General features: G+C 41.8%; 1 protein-coding gene across 1 annotated transcript in view; it reads right to left on the bottom strand.

Annotated features, from left to right (window-relative positions):
• Positions 1–21,024, bottom strand: part of LOC121536690 (receptor activity-modifying protein 1-like) — a 91,364-nt gene that overhangs the window by 39,027 nt on the left and 31,313 nt on the right. The window lies entirely within an intron of this gene.

Genomic DNA, 21,024 nt, shown 5'->3' with positions numbered 1-21,024 from the left:
TTTGATCGTGTGATCATTTATCAAATAAAGAAGATGTTTGCCTTCAACGCTGCGCCTTGGTCCTCCTCCTTAGACGAGCGTGACAGAAGAAACCACCAAGATGTGACCAAGCAGCGTGTCCAGGAGCCATCGCCAGGGAGATCTCTAACAGATCTCCTTCGCCTCCTCGACTGGGTCAAGCCGGATGAGGAGGAGAGGGGCTTGACATTGTGGCAGAAGGGCGAACGGCTGGCGAGGGACATGGAGACCTTGGCCACGGGTAGGAGTGAAGCCCAGAAAATTTTTAGGGGGGGGCTAACGCCGTGGACGACGGGCCAGCAGGAGACCGCGGCAGAGCGGCCCAGCGGATTGGCAGAGGAGGCCGCCAGGTTACGGGGGCCACTGGTCGAAGAGGGGGTGGAAGATGTAGAGGCACGGCGAGAGGTACTGGCGTGTGTTGCCAGTCCGGTCCGGCCTGTTCCTGATCCCCACGTAGGGCCAGTGGTGTGTGTTCCCAGTACGGTCCGGCCTGTTCCTGCCACTGCACCAAGTCTACGGTGCGCATCGCCAGCTCGGCCCGGCCCATTCCTGCTCCCCGCACCAAGTCAGTGGTGCGTTTCGTCAGCCCTGTCCGGCCCGTTCCTGCTCTCCGCACCAAGTCTGTGGTGCGCGTCGCCAGCCCAGTCCGGCCCATTTCTGCTCCCCGCACCAAGTCTGTGGTGCGTTTCGTCAGCCCTGTCCGGCCCGTTCCTGCTCTCCGCACCAAGTCTGTGGTGCGCGTCGCCAGCCCTGTCCGGCCCGTTCCTGCTCCCCGCACCAAGTCAGTGGTGCGCGTCGTCAGCCCGGCACGGCCCGTTCCTGCTCCCCGCACCAAGTCAGTGGTGAGCTTCGTCAGCCCGGTCCGGCCCGCTCCTGCTCCCCGCACCAAGTCAGTGGTGCGTTTCGTCAGCCCGGCTCGGCCCGCTCCTGCTCCCCACACCAAGCCAGTGGTGTGCGTCGTCAGTCCGGCACGGCCCGTGCCTGTTCCACCGGTGGCGGGTCCGGCACCGGTCAGGTGCTGCGTCACGCGGAGCTAGAGCAATCCCGCTCCACCAGTGTTCAGTTCAGCTCTGGTCAGCAGGGCCAGACCGGACCAGGGGTACTTTGGGGGGTTAGAGAAGGAGTGGGGATCATGCCCGGAGCCGGATCCGCCGCCTAGGCGGAGTGCCCACCCGGTCCCTCCCCTGTGGTACTTAGTTGGCGCGGTCGGAGCTAAGCCCTTTAGGGGGGGGTACTGTCACGCCCTGGCTCTGGGGACACTGTTATGTTGAGCCAGGGTGTGTAATTCTATGTTTGTATTTCTATGTTGGCCTGAGTGACTCCCAATCAGAGGCAACGAGTGTCAGCTGGTTGTCTCTGATTGGGAGCCATATTTAACTGTCTGTCTTTCACTTTGTGTTTGTGGTTTCTTGTTCCGTGTTGGTTGGTGTATGTAACCAGGGACGTCACGGTTTTGTTTTGTTGTTTTGATCGTGTGATCATTTATCAAATAAAGAAGATGTTTGCCTTCAACACTGCGCCTTGGTCCTCCTCCTTAGACGAGCGTGACAATATCTCTCCCATTACAAATTGATTTGGAGGATATTAATGATCAACATTCATTTATAGTAAGCGCTACAACTACTATGGCATTCATGGGAAGAGACCTTTTAAGTAAACTCGATGCAACCGAGGTATATGGAACAACAGGCTATTTTATGAACAAAAAACAGAAAGTAATTTTAATTTGAAAAGGTGCATAATAAATTATATGAATGTGTATGATAGGTTGATATAAGTTTGGATAATAAGCTTTGATATAACATTATATTGTGGTTCCGTACATCAATGCCCATCATATAATATCAAGGAGTGGTATGGAGAACGTGAGGTTATTCTAGAGTGTAGGGGAAAAGTATATGTTTTAAGGGGAGGCTTGACTTTGAAGGGGTTTCCTGAAGGTTAGAGAACCGGTGAGGATCCAATGACAGGAAGGTCAGTGTCCTTGAAACTACAGTCTGTTTTTTTGGTTCCGCTGGGAGTATGTTTGAAGAAGTTGATTTGTGTTGAGTGAGGATCGTTAATAAAACACGAAGGGATTGTTTGATGTGAGTACCTAGACGTTTCTAACGTTCTATATGGAGTTTGTGACGATGTGAAAATAGGATGAAGTTTATGTGTGTAATCGATTACTCGAGAAGTGAGAAAATCATAATTAGAGTGCTATGTATGTATTAACTTGCTCACCCAGACGTAGACGTACGTCATGGGTGGGAAATAATGAATACGGGTTTTCTAAATTTGTACCGTTGTTAGATCCTTTGATAGAGATAAGGTTTAAGAAATTAACTGCCGATAAGGAGTGGAAGTTATAGACGTAACTTACTTGAATGACGAGTAATGGTGTTTCGAGGGTGACTATTTTTAATGTGTGCAGAGGGTACCTGGTTCAAGCCCATGTAGGGAAGGAAGCAAAACTGTTACATTGATGCTATTGACCTAGATCACTGGGTGAATTGATAAGATTATACGAAAGAGATTGTCCTACCAACCCATTGTGGCATAGGATAACATAGTAATTAAAGTGGCATACCTGGGAATAGATGTTTTGTTTGTTTTGACTATTTGTCATCTGCTAAAGTACCATTAGCTAGAAAGACAGCGGTAGAGGATAAAAGAGATTGTAGAGGGTTTTCTGTGTTAAAAAGAAAGTAGGTTAATTGGAAGATGAGAAATGTTGCATTGGATTGTTTAAGTAGACTGGTATTAAAATAATTATTTATAGTAAGGTCAATTAAAATATTGTATTATGTAGTAGTGGTTTGTGGATATAATTTACTAATGCCATGATTTTGAAATTGGGTGAAAGAGAGTCGGGCTGGCTGTGCTATATCAGGATGTAAAGGACGCAGAGGGTAATGTGGAGCAGACATCTAGATAGTTGAATAGGGAACGTTCTTTGACAATTTGTAATTATTATTATTACATTCTATAGTTTGTTTAAACACCAGTGAGTTATGCAGACAGTTAATTAATTCTAATAACGATTATCTGTTTCTGGTACTGTCACACCCTGGCTCTGGGGACTCTATATGTTGAGCCAGGGTGTGTAGATTCATTGTGTTTGTGTGCTGAGTTTGAGTGTCTAGTTATTGTATTTCTATGTTGGCCAGAGTGGCTCCCAATCAGAGGCAACGAGTGTCAGCTGTTGCGGGTTGTCTCTGATTGGGAGCCATATTTAAACTGTCTGTTTTCCCTTTGTGTTTGTGGGATCTTGTTCCGTTTTGGTTTGTTGCCGTGTCGGTTGTGTTATACCGAGGACGTCACGTTTTCGTTTTGTTGTTTTGTTCGTGCATTCATTAAATAAATAAATATGTTTGCAACTAACGCTGCGCATTGGTCTACTCCATACGACGATCGTGACAGGTACGTTGAACAATGGGAGATGGAAGTCCCCTACAGTATATGTTAAGGGAAAGTAGGAGACAACGTCTCAAACACATTTTTTAATAGATGCCTGGGATAAGATATCACGGCTTCCTTACGCAGAGTAATTGAATATATTGGCGAATGAATAAAATATGAGGGGTGACAGGAACAATATAAGGGGAAACAGATATTTCCTATGTTGTTGATCAAGTAATGATACTAGGATAATTTGATATGGGATCAAAAGGGGTTGAATAATCATTGTGAGAATTACAGAGGATGAAGTCTGAAGGGTAATCAATTAAACATACTCATTGTAAACTCAGAGACATTTGAGTGGTTTTCATCTTTTGAGAGATTGTATGTCATCTTCTTCTGGAGTAGTTATGAGGAATTAGATTAAAACAAACGATTATTGATGTGAGATAGGACAGGGTATATATGCATCATGTTTTTGGGGTGTAATTTATCTTTTTGGATTGCTGATTATAATTTAACGTTAACGAAATGTATACTTTCTCTTCCAGGAAAATGGGGATTTCCTTATCTCTCATTGGGATATTTCCTAAGTCTATGGGCTAGGGGGAGCAGTTAGTAAAATTAGGCAGTTTTATAATTAGGTCGTAAAAGGGAGTTACCTAATTAAGTCAGGCCTGGCTATTTTTGTTTGTTGTTTTCCAATTGGGTTTTTCAAATAACCACACACAACCCACCTATTACAATGGTAATATAGGGTTGTTATTTTGAATTTAGGGGGTTTTAACGGGTCAAAGATGATAAGCCTTAAAGGAGCACAAACACTGAGCTTTATGACGTTTTTTTCTTTTATGAGTACGTTTCGGGTAAACACATGATTTCTTTTGAGAATAAATGTCCTGAGGACTTACTGTATGCTTGGGATACATAACATTTATGAAATGTTTTGACTGTTGTTACTGATTAGTTTATACTATAAAATGGAACATTTCTTTGAAGGGTTTGAATGACCTCTGAACTCTGTCCTGACTTTCTAGTGTGATTTGATCACCCACACTGGAAAGCCTAGAGGCATGGGATTAGGATTTTAAGGTAATTTATTATACCGAGTTGAGGAACATTTATAATACTGATAATTATGAAGAAGTTTATAATTTGGCAATAGTCTTATATATATATATATGATTCGGACGATGACAAGGACAGAGAGAGAGCGCTATCCCTGAATGAGGGATACCTGTCACTAGTCAGTGTTACTATTATTGAATTACCTTATGGGATACAATTAAGTTAAGGTATTATCAAAGGTTGTCATTTTAATTTCATTTATTATTTTGGTTTAACAATGTTGTTGTTTTGTTTTTGAACGCATGAATCACGATGTGAGTCATGTGTCCACAGGGGGGAAGTACTGATCGCATGAGGATTTTGGGTAAATATGCTAATTGTATTAAGAATATGAGCAGCAGTAATTAATGTGTTATGGGTTAGACTACATTTTTTAGGTGAAAGTGTATTTGTGGTATAAGGCAGTATGTAGAGGAAGCCTGTCTATGAAACTAGTGACCTATACAGTGGGGAAAAAAAGTATTTAGTCAGCCACCAATTGTGCAAGTTCTCCCACTTAAAAAGATAAGAGAGGGCTGTAATTTTCATCATAGGTACATGTCAACTATGACAGACAAAATGAGAAAAGAAATTCCAGAAAATCACATTGTAGGATTTATAATGAATTTATTTGCAAATTATGGTGGAAAATAAGTATTTGGTCAATAACAAAGGTTTCTCAATACTTAGTTATATACCCTTTGTTGGCGATGACACAGGTCAAACGTTTTCTGTAAGTCTTCACAAGGTTTTCACACACTGTTGCTGGTATTTTGGCCCATTCCTCCATGCAGATCTCCTCTAGAGCAGTGATGTTTTGGGGCTGTCGATGGGCAACACGGACTTTCAACTCCCTCCAAAGATTTTCTATGGGGTTGAGATCTGGAGACTGGCTAGGCCACTCCAGGACCTTGAAATGCTTCTTACGAAGCCACTCCTTCGTTGCCCGGGCGGTGCGTTTGGGATCATTGTCATGCTGAAAGACCCAGCCAGGTTTCATCTTCAATGCCCTTGCTGATGGAAGGAGGTTTTCACTCAAAATCTCACGATACATCGCCCCATTCATTCTTTCCTTTACACGGATCAGTCGTCCTGGCAGACAAACAGCCCCAAAGCATGATGTTTCCACCCCCATGCTTCACAGTAGGTATGGTGTTCTTTGGATGCAACTCAGCATTCTTTGTCCTCCAAACACGACGAGTTGAGTTTTTACCAAAAAGTTATATTTTGGTTTCATCTGACCATATGACATTCTCCCAATCCTCTTCTGGATCATCCAAATGCACTCTAGCAAACTTCAGATGGGCCTGGACATGTACTGGCTTAAGCAGGGGGACACGTCTGGCACTGCAGGATTTGAGTCCCTGGCGGCATAGCGTGTTACTGATGGTAGGCTTTGTTACTTTGGTCCCAGCTCTCTGCAGGTCATTCACTAGGTCCCCCCGTGTGGTTCTGGGATTTTTGCTCACCGTTCTTGTGATCATTTTGACCCACAGGGTGAGATCTTGCGTGGAGCCCCAGATCGAGGGAGATTATCAGTGGTCTTGTATGTCTTCCATTTCCTAATAATTGCTCCCACAGTTGATTTCTTCAAACCAAGCTGCTTACCTATTGCAGATTCAGTCTTTCCAGCCTGGTGCAGGTCTACAATTTTGTTTCTGGTGTTCTTTGACAGCTCTTTGGTCTTGGCCATAGTTGAGTTTGAAGTGTGACTGTTTGAGGTTGTGGACAGGTGTCTTTTATACTGGTAACAAGTTCAAACAGGTGCCATTAATACAGGTAACGAGTGGAGGACAGAGGAGCCTCTTAAAGAAGAAGTTACAGGTCTGTGAGAGCCAGAAATCTTGCTTGTTTGTAGGTGACCAAATACTTATTTTCCACCATAATTTGCAAATAAATTCATAAAAAATCCTACAATGTGATTTTCTTGATTTTATTTTATCATTTGGTCTGTCATAGTTGACGTTTACCTATGATGAAAATTACAGCCCTCTCTCATCTTTTTAAGTGGGAGAACTTGCACAATTGGTGGCTGACTAAATACTTTTTTTCCCCACTGTAACAAGCTGCAAGGATGTGCACTTCCTAATATCAAGGTTTCTACTGACTGATATGAAGACAGGATATAGTAGCATATGGTGTCTCACCTAACAATGTTGCTAAGACTTTCTTCCAAAGGGTGAAGGCTTCTCTGCCAAACCTAGCAGGAGAATCTGGGCATTGTATGCACCTGGGAGACTGGCGGTAAAGGATTAAAGTAGTCAGAGATGGACAAAACCTAGGTGGGGAGGTCAGTACTAGGTGTTGCTGGCTATCTCGATGGAGGGGAAAGTAGCAGAGAGAGATACCTGCATCTATTTGTCCCACTGTAGGAGTATTCCAAATCAGAGGAGGAAGATGGCATCGCCACTGCGGAGCATTGTTTTCTTTTGTGTCTGTGTGTCTTTGCAGCAGGGACTCTCAACTTCCCTATTGGTACGCTGCAAGAAGGACACACTCCACAGAGCGATGTTGATAAATGGAGAAGGACTCTGCATGATCCAAGACCATAGTGAAGGAAGAAGGGTCAGATCTAAAAGGAGCATACATCGTCACCCAGTCTACACCAACGGATGTATGGATAGAGGGGAGATTGATCTGGTATCATCTAAACCAATGCAACAGAGTACTAAGAGGAAACCAACGACCTAGAGATGAGGGAGATGAGGATGCAGGAGCTGACAAGGATCAGGTGATGGGAAACGATTATAAGGGGATGCTACTGATGAGCTACGGGTGATGGCTGATTCTCTGGGTGGAGGGACGGACCTACAAGAACATCCAAGAACTTCAAGATCTTCCAGAATTTCAAGAATCGACTGTCACATCATTAATTTCTCTGTATTTGGAGGGTTTACCTAACAGAAATTGGGAAGTATATTAGAAATTGGTATTAAGAATAATTGGTAAAACATAATAATTTGTCATATAGTCAATGCTTATATGGTTTCTTGGATTAGAAATGAAATTTTTACATTTACATCATTTAGCAGACCAACTAAACTGTTATGTTCTGTCTTCTAGTGAGGTAAATACAGATGGTGTATTGACGCATAGCATGGATAATTTGGTCTAGAATGGTGTGAACCTATAAAAAGAAACAATCTCTGAACCGGCTGAAGATGAACATAAGAGGCGTTGAAGACGTTCCTATACAGCACCACTTCTACCTGCAACCGGTGTACAACAGCCAATCGAAGCTATCAACTGATTTTCTCATGTTTTTATATCGAGAGAGTGTGACAGGAGTCCACTGTTGCAAACGCCATGCTCTACCAACTGAGTAAGTGTACATTGTGACAGTTGTAATGGGTGATAAAGTTGAGGGTTTTAACTTTGATTGATAAGGGCCAAGTGAATCAATAAGAATTGTCATTCTAAATTTGGTTGAGTTAAGTAATTTGGTTTTGGTTATAATGCATAAGATGACTGAGTGATTTAAGTAAATCATTAGTATATATTAGTAACTAACTATTTTCAGCATGAGGGGAATTGCTTGTACAATTGAGATAACTGTCTTATATAGATTTTATGGTTAAAACAGCGATAGATTATGGTAATGTATTAGGATACTCTTATATGATGTATTTTGAGTAGACATTTTTGAATCTTACTGTTTGAAACATGTAAGTTAATGTAAGGATTATGACGGATATCATGAACATGTTGATTATTAAGTTACCGTATTCACATATTAGTCACTATATACATTTGAAGTGTTGGGTGGTATTGATATGGATGTTTAGAGTGGTACATATCTCTGTTGCTAGGCAAGAACGTAATTGGTTCCTATCATGGGGTTTTGATATTTGTGACATAGGAATGTTTATTATATTTCCATTTGATCTGACCTTTGGTTGAATTACTCAATCCTAACTAGTTCAAGGCTGTACTGATTTAACAGGGACTGAAAACAAAGTGTTATCCTTTATCTCTATATCAGGCATATTAGGGGAACAGAGTCAGGGTTGAACAGAGTTGAATATTGTAACTATTAACAGTTTTGGGTTTTCAAGCAATTGGGTCTGAAATGTCACTCATGGGACACTATGCAATTGATAATCGCATAGCATTGGATGCTATTATAGTAGATAAAGGGGGAATGTATGTGATTATAGGGGGAGAATCAGGTTGTACATAATTGCCATCAGAATAGGAAGGTCTTGGGAATTTAACTAAAGCTATGAGAAATATTAGAGACATACAGGAAGGTATTAAGAGTACGAATAGAGATGCAAAGATTGTGGGGAAATATGGTAATTTAAACGCTGTTGGTGTCTTTTCATGGTTTTTAGTGATAATTCAATAGGAACATGGATGGCAAGACTGAAGTTATTTTATTGGGATATATTCATTTGAATATATTATAATTTCCATGCAACTTACAAATTGTCATGAATCAATGTATTTTCTGGGATGATGTCAGGAGGTTAGGAATTCATTTGTATGTTTTGTTTGTATGGTTCAATTAATGTTATATTAATGGAATTCTTCTTGCAATAACAAAAAGAAAGAAAATTAGGGATTGTTATAATGACTTGTGATACAAGATTCATTAATGTCTGTAAAACTCATAAGATGTATGTGAGGGAGAGAGGACAAGGACACGCCATGTGTTATAGAGGTCACTGGTGATGGACAGAAGGTCTGCGTGCCAAGATAGATTGGGGGCCACTTGTGCTAATCTTAGAAGGTATATGTGATAGAATGGCCTGTCTAGGGTGACAATACCAAGTATGGGGATGCTATTGTGGTAGATGAGTGACACTCAATGATGGTTGGCAGATGTTGGAAGAAGCAGCTCGGAGAGCATTATATAAACTGAGAGATTTTATAGGGAAGTCATTCAGATGGCAGGAGGCTACGTCCGTACCGCCTGTCATTGAATACATTATTGTACCCATTAAATAATGACTGAATCAACTCTCCATCTGTGTCCCATATTCTCTTACATACTGAACCTCTCGATACCAGAAACTCATCATAACAGCCCCAGTCTGAGATCTTGAGCACTCTGGAGCAGGTTTTCATCAAGGAGCTCTCTGTACTTTGCTCCGTTCATCTTTCCCTCGATCCTGACTAGTCTCCCAGTCCCTGCCGCTGAAAAACATCCCCACAGCATGATGCTGCCACCACCATGCTTCACCGTAGGGATGGTGCCAGGTTTCCTCCAGACGTGACGCTTGGCATTCAGGCCAAAGAGTTCAATCTTGGTTTCATCAGACCAGAGAATCTTGTTTCTCATGGTCTGAGAGTCCTTTAGGTGCCTTTTGGCAAACTCCAAGTGGGCTGTCATGTGCCTTTTACTGAGGAGCGGCTTCTGCCTGGCCATGAAGGCCTGATTGGTGGAGTTCTGCAGAGATGGTTGTCCTTCTGGTAGGTTCTCCCATCTCCACAGAGGAACTCTGGAGCTCTGTCAGAGTGACCATCGGGTTCTTGGTCACCTCCCTGACCAAGGCCCTTCTCCCCCGATTGCTCAGTTTGGCCGGGCGGCCAGCTCTAGGAATAGTCTTGGTGGTTCCAAACTTCTTCCATTTAAGAATTATGTAGGCCATTGTGTTTCTTGGGACCTTCAATGCTGCATAAATGTTTTGGTACCCTTCCCCAGATCTCTGCCTCGACACAATCCTGTCCTTTTTGCCACAGGTGGACTCCAATCAAGTTGTAGAAACATCTCAAGGATGATAAATGGAAACAGGATGCACCTGAGCTCAATTTCGAGTCTCATAGCAAAGGGTCTGAATACTTATGTAAATAAGGTATTTCTATTTGTTCTATTTGCAAAGATTTATAAAAACCTGATTTCGATTTGTCATTATTGGGTATTATGTGTAGATTGATGAGGAAAACGTTTAATTGAATCCATTTTAGAATAAGGCTGTCATGTAACAAAATGTTGAAAAAGTCAAGGGGTCTGAATACTCCTCATTCTTATACCAATAAGAACTGCTTTACTTCCAAACAGACAGATGGGTCTCATGGCAACACCACTTCTGACTAAGAATGTATTTTTACATCCTTAGAATTGAATGAAGCCAGTCATAGACATTGAATAAGAGCAAGAGTAAGAGGGAGAGTATCTCTGGCTTGCTTCAAAATGAACATTTGATCCCTAAAACTCTTCCTATTAGTAGGCCAACATCTATCATTCATCAGGACTGCAGTGTGTGGGATGCACATGAAATCATGCATTTTTACCTCTCTCTCTCTCTTTCAGTGCTCTCTCAGCTCTCTCTCAGCGCTCTTTAACAGTTGCATAAAGCACACAAACAAGCCAGTGAATTTAAATAGGGCAGAAAGCCTGTACAGTACACAGGGCTTAAATGTACAGTATAGGATATCCACTGGTGCAAAGGGAGACACGCTTTAAATGTCCACTGTGTTTGGATGGAGAGATACTGTCACACCAGACAAGTACCATGTTTAGAATGAGTTTAAATGTGTTTACAGTGTTTAAAACATTTACATGAACGGACACTTCACACAGTCACAAGTGTCCTATAGGATATAGAACCACTATAACTGCTTCCCCTATGAACAAGCTATTTCTCATTAGCAACCCAGCAGAACCAGACTAACTCAGACCAAAATAACCCAGAGAGATGCCTTGCAGAGCATCATTATCTCATATAATTGTTTTATTCAAAACCTGTTGTTTATAGAACGGACTGGTTATCTGTTCACCTTCATTTATTCTGGACTGTCCAAATTCCTTATTTAGGCATAAAATAGATTCAAACTCATTACTGCATCACACAAACTGAGTATAGTATATGGTTCACAATTCCATTGGTCTATTTCTACTAAATACAATCATGAGAAATGGTAAAGTGGTTATGTTCAGTGAGTTGAGATTTGAGGGAAAAGCCTGTCGCTTTGAGTCAATAAGAACACAAGCATTTCCATCTATATCTCAACCTTCACAGAAATTAATTGGTCCTAGATCAAATCACACATCAAGGATGTTTTACCCATTACATTCAGCAACAAGCCACCACAATTGCTATGAGGGAAAAAGAGTTATATGCATAGCAAAATGTGCCCTGATTCATCAAGATACCATCAAATTGGTTTTTGTCACCTTGACAAGCAATCGTGCTCTGGGGAAAGTAACAACCAAATAATTGGTGGAAGAACTGCCTCCGGTGTTGGATGTCCCCATCACCACCACCTCCCCACCCCGTCCTTTGTGTGCTAGAGCAAATAGAGTCTGTCAGACACAGATAGTGTAATATTGTTTCAGCACAGCTCTATGGCCATAGGGTGAACAATTTAGATATACTAATCTCAACATTACATAATGCATAGATGCAGAAAAAAATATTTTGACATATAATTTAATTAGGAATCCTCTGGGGGAAAAACAGTAGTCTGACTGACAGAACTGACAGCCCTGAAGCTGTCGGCCTTCTTTCCAGCTTCAAATTCACTCTGGTACTACTCCGCCACAAGCTTTAGGCATGCTCTGCCTAGAATATTTCATTTCCATTATCACTATTCTTTTAATTAGGCCTATTCAGTTGTAATTATTTAGCCTACCACACTCACAGTAGCCTACATCTAGTTTACACATGTAAAAGCTTCGTTAAATAAAATAATATTCGTGGGAATATAGCCATAATATAAAGAAGAGAAAGGAAAATGGAATTCGAAAAGCCTAAAATTAAAAAATACATTGAGATGAAGCCGTCCAATAATTCCAGCATCCAAACTGCATGTATATTTGCTCTATTTGATGAATGGAAATAGACATCTGTTACAAAACACCAAAAAGTGTGCCTAATGCCATTGATTAGGCCTATATGAACACATTTACCTTTTTTGTAGCATGAAAAGTCGGGACACCTGAAATGGGGCTGAAACTGTCCCGGGAAAAATGGGATGGTCACCCTAACACACATGGTCAACTTTCTAGAATAGGCTGCAATGTGTATTACCATGAACTTCAAAGAAGCCTACCGGTAGCCAGTGATGTAGTGGTAAAAAAGATTGGTGGTTAAACTCTGTCGCAGTAAAAAAAACGTAGCTCTCCCTATACAATGCATTTTTCTGAAAAAGGTGGGTAAACAGCGTTTACTTGCGTTTACCCTCCACTAGGCCTACACCACTTGCCGGTAGCCTACCCTCTCAGCCAAGGCAATTTTACACACATGAATATATGCAGAACAGGTAGCCTACATTTCAGGTGTCCTGACATTCTAATATGAGCTGAATCAAAACATGTCTTACACCCTAATTCAGAGTTGTCCATAATTCATGAGTTAACGCTTGGAGTCTTCACAGATCGTGTGACATAAAACACTACCTTTCTTTCCTTACATTAGTTACACTATTAAGCATTTAACAATTGATTTAAAACATTGAACTTAAACCTTGTACGAATCATGGATCTTGGAGATCTCGTAAAATGCAATGTTAGTGCAACTATGCCTACGTAACATTTATGTATGTTTCGCCATGAAAACAGTTCTCATGGGCACACAAATCCAAAATAATGTAGTCCTATGCCATTGCAAAATCGAATGCTTCTAACCGGACGTTAAAAACTCTTCTAACCGAAAGAGTCACCTTATAGGCCTACTGTCATTAAAGTATAGCCTACTTGTTGGATGGATTGGATGTGCATTGGTGTCTAGCTGTAGGCTAGTTGTCTAGGGATATTGTCAACCATGTTCAGGAAATAAAACAAATATTGATAGAAAATAATAAAGCTACATAAATGGTCTACTATTTCTGCCAACGGATGGCACAGCAAACACAAGTACCCGCGCTCACCTGAAAACCAATACAATGAGCGCTCTAAACAGCTGACTGACAAAAGCAAACAATGATAAATCAACGGATAAATCTAATGCATTGGAATAAAGGCTATTTTTTATCAAGGACGCATGGCAAACAAATGGTACGAAGGAAAATCTATGCGTAAAGGAGCTCAGCTGAGGCACCTTGCCGTTCAATGGATGGCTGACCACAAATACAAAAGCGCAGGCCTAGGCTATAGCTAGCCTATATCAAATACGTTTCTTCTTTCTTTGGACAAGAAAAAAATTGCCTTTTATAAACACATTTTATGCAATTCTACTACACTTTATATGACTGGAGACATTAGCAGAATCTTTTTTAATACGACAAATTACAGGGTAGCCTACTTTGCTGACACTGACAAACAGATCAATAAAAATGACGTTGTCCATATAATAGGCCTATGAGAAGGGGAGCCACAAATAGAATATGACGTCCATCTAAAATGGAGGAGGACATTTTTAAGTGGCACTGACCCAACAATGATAAGGTGTGAATATGCACAGTGCGCACTCACCGGGGATATGGCCGATGCTCTCCACTGGTGCCAATAAGATAGGCTATACTGTTGTTTGCTTAATTAAGTTCAGAATTTGGATAACTAAAAGACAGATTAGTCTTTTCATTGTATTCTCTTTACAGCAATAGCCATTTGCTTTCCAAACTATGTTTTCCCGCGATTGTATTTTGAAATATTGCGAAATGCCTGGCTGGGTCTCTCTACTTTTCACTGACAGTCACAACTTATCAATCATCTATTTGGTATTTGCTGTGCGAGCTGCCCAAATTGCTCATGCTGCCTTTCCTTCCGACTGTAGGCAATGCGATTTAAAACAATCCACAATTATTACTTTTTTAAGAAGCTAATGATCCTCTGTGGCCAAATCATGCTTTAGTAGCCTATTTTGAATTATTGTATTTACTTCTGTATAGACAGGATTAGGCTAATTAGGCTATATAATTTAGGCAAATATTTCAATTTACTTTAGGGAAAGCTTCCCCTAACCTTATGGACACGCCACCTATGTGTAGTGGGTTAAGGTGATATCCTAAGGGGATTGCTTAGACCGCACAGGCTCTGGCAGAAAAGTAGCCTGTGAGCTCTTTAACAGTAGCTTAAACGTACAGTTAAAGTATCCATCACCAATAAATGAATGAACTTCAGAAAAAATAGGCTGATTTATGCTGTGAACAACATGCTTTTATTAGCCTACCAGAATCGCCTACCAAAAGAGGTTCGTGATAGGCCTTCAATTAAAAGGTTTAACTTGTTATAGCCTACAGTTCACAATAACAGGAAAAAATAAATGTATTCACCAAAACAAAATGAAGAGATAGCAAACTTTCATGATGACACTTCGTTTAATCATTGAAGTGTTGGCTAATGGTTTACTGAAACATAAGGAAGCTATCCGATTTTCAATAGCACCGATGAGAAATACCTAATTTGATGATAAGGGTGAACCATGCATAATGGATGGATTTGGCAGACGGGTTGCAAAATATATCCTCCCATTGCGGGGATCAACTTGCTGTGGCATGCAGTTTTATAGCCTCATGCAGTAGTAGCAGTTATAATAATAATAATAACAATAATAAACTATTACTACGTTACTATTCTGCGCAGGCTGACGCTGACCGATTAGGCTATTTTAAATACTTCAAGCTATAGTCAAAAGCCACCTACTGTGCAAAAAGATTTGGAGGTGCGCACAGATTATTTGGACAATAATGTTGTGTGGAGTCGTTTTTATTAGCGGGAAGAAGTTGAACTATTGTCTAATTGTGTCTTTGGTAAACAAAAGTGACACAATACATAGGGGCATATTTATCAATCAGGGCATTTGAAGCCGAGCAGAGATCTTCATGCCTTCTGCCAAACCTAATCTGAAATCGCAAATAAGATATGTCCTGTCCCTTTTGGGATTTAGATAATTAAACAGTAATTTAGGGACTGCAGATTACTGGCGAGTAGCTGTTTTTATACACCAATAATCTGTGTTTTCTTTTGGTGATATCACCATTGTGCATGCCCTTGATGACAGTCTGTTCGATTACAGCCAAAACCTGTTTTGTGGGGTTAGTAGTGAGTCTCTTATAGAACTTCTGATCAATCAGTTACTTACATTTACATTTACATTTACGTCATTTAGCAGACGCTCTTATCCAGAGCGACTTACAAATTGGTGCATTCACCCTATAGCCAGTGGGATAACCACTTTACAATTGTTATTTATTTATTTATTTATTTTATTTTTTGGGGGGGTAGAAGGATTACTTTATCCTATCCCAGGTATTCCTTAAAGAGGTTGGGTTTCAAATGTCTCCGGAAGGTGGTGAGTGACTCCGCTGTCCTGGCGTCGTGAGGGAGCTTGTTCCACCATTGGGGTGCCAGAGCAGCGAACAGTTTTGACTGGGCTGAGCGGGAACTATGCTTCCGCAGAGGAAGGGGAGCCAGCAGGCCAGAGGTGGATGAACGCAATGCCCTCGTTTGGGTGTAGGGACTGATCAGAGCCTGAAGGTACGGAGGTGCCGTTCCCCTCACAGCTCCATAGGCAAGCACCATGGTCTTCAGTCTTATAGACAGTGTAGTCATGTACAGTAACAGCGCCTCCCTTGTCTGCTGGGAGGATGACTATAGATGTGTCATTCTGGAGATTTAAGGGGTTGTTTCTCAGAGCGGGTAAAGTTATTCCTGACATTTTCTATTGCCTCTAGCTTGGATATGTCTTTACGCACCAGTCTGTAGTACTGTTCGTATCCACAACTAAGTCAATAAGCCCAGGTGGAATGAACGTAGATGGAGCCCTAAACACACTTTTCGTGTGGACAGCGGGGTTGCAATCTCTAAAGAACAGTTTCAGATGCAATATGCATTTGAATTAGTAGTCGAAACACGTTGCAGTTTGTGCGTCCTGATATTCAGGCTGATTTGCTCCTATATGTATTATTTTGTATATATTTTCTGTAAATCGTTCACTAATGTTTATTGCACCATACTGGCAGTCTACTTGTTTTCTTTCTCTAAATCCCCCCCAAAATAGCACAATAGACACATAAAAAAATCTGCTCAATTAGCTCTGCTACTCGCTCCACACTTGCCCACTTACATGCTCTGGTATTCAAAAGCAGCCATGCTTTAGGCTATCAAAGAACTGTCAAATCATATCAATGGATGGAATCAGTGAATGAATGGTTGCAGCAACCAGTACATGATCTGACAAGCTGCATAACAAATTAGGCCTAATTAGACAAAATAACAATTATCTTGTTTGAACGACTTAGTATCTTGTTAAAACGACTTAGTATTTTGTTTGAACAACTTAGTATCACGTTTGAACGACTTAGTTAAAAAAAGTATTCAAACGCAATACTAAGTCATTCAAACAAGATACTAAGTCTTCAAACGCGATACTAAGCCATTCAAATGAGATACTAAGTCATTTGAATGAGATACTAAGTCGTTCAAACAAGGTAATTCCAAGAGTCAAATGGCAAACGTATGACTGTTTGAGAGCTGCCATTTATATGCAAGAAAATACATTCTAATCAGTTTAAATTGGTTTTACATTTTATAGGCCTGCCGTTTTGAAGAGGTCATAAAAACTGCACAATGACAAAGTTAATGACCCCATAAACACCTATATTTCTCTCTCTCTCGCTCTCTCTCTCTCTCTCTCTCTCTCTCTCTCTCTCTCTCTCTCTCTCTCTCTCTCTCTCTCTCTCTCTCTCTCTCTCTCTCTCACACACACACACACACACACACACACACACACACACACACACACACACACACACACACACACACACACACTCACAGACAGACACACCACAAATTAGATCTCTGTGATGTCTACCCTATGTGTTATGGTAATTACTGTGGCACTGATCTATCACCTCTCTGTGCATTGCTGATGATAGATCACTGACATCCATTACACCTTCCACATCCCCATTAGGCCTGCAGCAGCCAGCAATTAAACACAGACTGCCTGTCCCTCTCTCTCTCTCTCTCTCTCTCTCTCTCTCTCTCTCTCTCTCTCTCTCGCGCCATTCTAATTGCGCACAATTTGTTGGGGGATAGACAATGGACACACGACTAACCACACATGCAACCCATACACAGCCTCTACAAAGCTTCTGTGTCCATTTCAGAGAAGTGAGCAGGTAGCCTATATAATAATGTTGTGACTACTTCAACATTTTACTGTGACACTTGGAAATGATTAGATTCATAACTCATACAGCATCAGGCAAATGTAATTGTTTCAACACAGCAGTGGCAGACGTTTGACTGAAAAAAAGCCTGCAGCTACTCTCTTTCTGCTGTACACAATAGATTAAGATTCAGAGTAAAAAATAAAAGAGCTATCAGAGTCTGAGATTTCACTTCCTGGTTGCATCATGCTACAATACATGATGAGTACAGAGAGACAGACCGAGAGATGGGGTTGTTCCCACCACTGGATGAGACACCTCACGACAGAGACACAACAGAGAGAGACACAGAGGAGAAGGAGAGGTGGATGACGGTGGAAGAATACAATTACACAATGTCCCTAGCTGCCAGGAGCCCTCTCTGTGCTCTCTTTATTTGATACGAGCTGTCAACAGAAACTTTTGCAACATTCACACAGACACATATATTCATAAACTTTGGAGTCCGGCCAGAAATTAGGCTTTCATTTTCAGTGCATTTCTATGGTCTCTACATGAATACACCTACACATTAATTAAGGTGACACTACGATTTGCTCACACAAGGGGCTTTTGAGGGGTGGGTGCCAGATCAATTCAAGGTAGAGTGACTCACAAAGCTTTGTCGAAAATTCAGCTCGCTGTGCGTGGTGGACAGAATACTGAATTACCCTGACTGACAGAACATTTGAACACATGTTTCCTGCCTAGTACAACCCAAAGAGAAATAAATACACCTCTATTGTTGCCATGTCCAGCTGTCTGTCTTAACACTTAGGGGCAATAGACTAGAGCAGCTTTTCCCAACTCCGGTCCCGGAGAAAAACACCTGAAGGGCTTGATGATTAGTTGACAAGTTGAATCAGGTGTGCTTTTCCGGGGCCACAACATTTTACATTTTTACATTTTAGTCATTTAGCAGACGCTCTTATCCAGAGCGACTTACAGTTAGTGAATACATATTTCTTTATACTGGCCCCCCGTGGGAATCAAACCCACAACCCTGGCGTTGCAAACGCCATGCTCTATCAACTGAGCTACATCCCTGCCAGCCATTCCCTCCCCTACCCTGGACGACGCTGGGCCAATTGTGCGCAGCCCATGAGTCTCCCGGTCGCGGCCGGCTGCGACAGAGCCTGGATTCGAACCAGGATCTCTAGTGGCACAGTTAGCACTGCGATGCAGTGCCTTAGACCACTGCGCCACTCACAACCAAAATATGTACTGTTGCGAGTACTTGAGGAACGGAGTTGGTAAACACTAGACTAGAGACCAGTCAAGTGGATCAGATTTCTCTCTCTGGGCTTTGAGAAGGATCTCTTTTCTCACCCCTACATAGTTACTGGAGAAGAGAGTAGACAGAGGTGCAGAAAATAGATAATGCTAGGCTACACAAAGTAAGTCAGGCTACAGCTCAATCTCACCAGGGTGAAGTACACTTACTTGAGACACTGCAGACTGTAAAAAGGGAGTAGCACTAGCCAGAGGTGCAGTGATGAGATAAGGATAGGGGTGCATCCAAAATGGCACCCTAATGCCTACATTTTGGGGCCCTGGGGAAAAAGTAGTGAGCTGTATAGGGAATAGGGTGCCATTTTGTGTAATGGACTGGGTCCACTGGCCACCCTGGCAACCATCAAGAATGATCCTCTCTTAGCACAGTGTTAAGAAGCAGCGTTGGGCACATTCAGCTCCACACACACACGCATGCAAGCAGCTCGCTGATCCAGAGAGAGAGAGAGAAAGATAAACTTTGTGACAAACAGAGATACACTACATAGCCAAAAGTCTTTATGGACCTCGCTTTGTGCACATGGGCATTGTCATGCTGAAACAGGAAAGGGCCTTCCCCAAAGTTGGAAGCACAGAATCGTCTAGAATGTCATTGTATTGTCGTGTATTGAGATTATGACGTTGTTAATGTTTTAAGTGGAACCAGAGAGGACGTTAATTTTAGTATCTAGAGGGAATGTTTTAGGTTAACGCCACATACAACAGACAGGAAGTGTGTTGTAGACAGGGGAGACTGGTGATTGGCCAGAAGAGGGAGCATCTTTTTGCATTGTTTATAAGTAGGGGCTAAACGAAGAAGAAGGCAGAGCGGCCATTCTGAGGCGTCGCCCTCCGGGTGGGCATGTCACCTGTAACTTCTGCTGAAAGCTTGTGATCTGAATAAACCTTATGATCAAAGTTCAGTATGAGCGGACTCCTTTGTTTATCAGCAATAATTGCCACCATTCACCCGATACGACAAATGGCGCCCAACGTGGGGCTGGTCTGCATCTCCCCTTTGTTTCATTCAGCCGCCAGGCTAACTCGCTTTGAAGCCATGGCCAGACAAGGGTGAGTTTTTCTTACCGCTTTGGAGCTTGTTAGATTGGATACTGCTTGTGTACACTGGAGAAATGTACCATACGACCGTGCCTCGTGTGGCGTTATTGCTGATAACTGGGGGTCTGGCTAATCATTATCAATTGTTGCACTGGTAGACAGGGCAAAAGGGGGGAGAGTAGGCTTGGAATTTTAGAGCAATCGATGGTAGAGATTAAGGCAGATATTGGCAGAATGAAGTCAGGAATACGTATGCAATTAGAGCATTGTGAATCTGTTAAAGACCTCGAAACGAGGCGACTCTTTAGGAGTGGGCCATAAAATCCTTGCATCGCGCTAGGGTGGTGTCAGGTTGGTTCTGGGAACCATGAGGTGGACGGGTTATATGTATGTTATGCTCATCTTATAGTCGACGAAGTATTCGTTTGGGGTAACCGCTCATATGATTATCCAGAACTTACGGCAGCATAAAGTTAGCAGGGGATATATGGACAATGATTTAGGCACAATGCAGGTTACTTAGGGCGTGGTAGGCCGCAGTTAGCTAAAGGCTAAGGCTAATGTTAATGCTAAATGCTGGATTGGGTTTCATGCTACATGGTACATAGCGGCTAATGCTGAATGCTAATGCTAATTGTGTTGCGTGCTACATGCTAACGTGTCCTTAGAGGTCCTATTGCGATAGGATAAGCCTCTTAAAATATGTCTGTGTGTGTGGAATTTAAAGTTCTACGCAAATGTGAGCTCTGTTATGTGTAATTGTGTGAGTATAAGGTATAAAATAGTGAAGCTGTAGCGTAATGCTATCGTTCTATTGTCTGGGAATCGTATCATTGAATGCATTTGCGCATGCGTTTAATTTTATGACACTACACTACAAAACGTGGGAGTTGTAGTTTATGGTACGAGATTATGAGACGTTGGGTTCCGGTACTAAAAAACTACAAAACGTTGTTTACTAAAACTACAAAACGGGATTGTGGGTAACGTGTCATATTTCTGGGGGGCTGCGTGCTGCAGGAATAGACACAGACGAGGGAACAAAGAGGAGAGATTTTAACGCGAATCTTATAGTTTAAAGCGGCTGGTGTTTGAACATGAAACTATTTGTTGAGATGTAGTGAATTTATAAATTAGATATATGGT

This window comes from Coregonus clupeaformis, chromosome 23 (genome assembly GCF_020615455.1).
Source record: "Coregonus clupeaformis isolate EN_2021a chromosome 23, ASM2061545v1, whole genome shotgun sequence".
NCBI classification, from domain to species: domain Eukaryota; kingdom Metazoa; phylum Chordata; class Actinopteri; order Salmoniformes; family Salmonidae; genus Coregonus; species Coregonus clupeaformis.
Note: the sequence above shows the minus strand (reverse complement) of the source record. Positions and strands in the feature narration are given on the sequence as shown.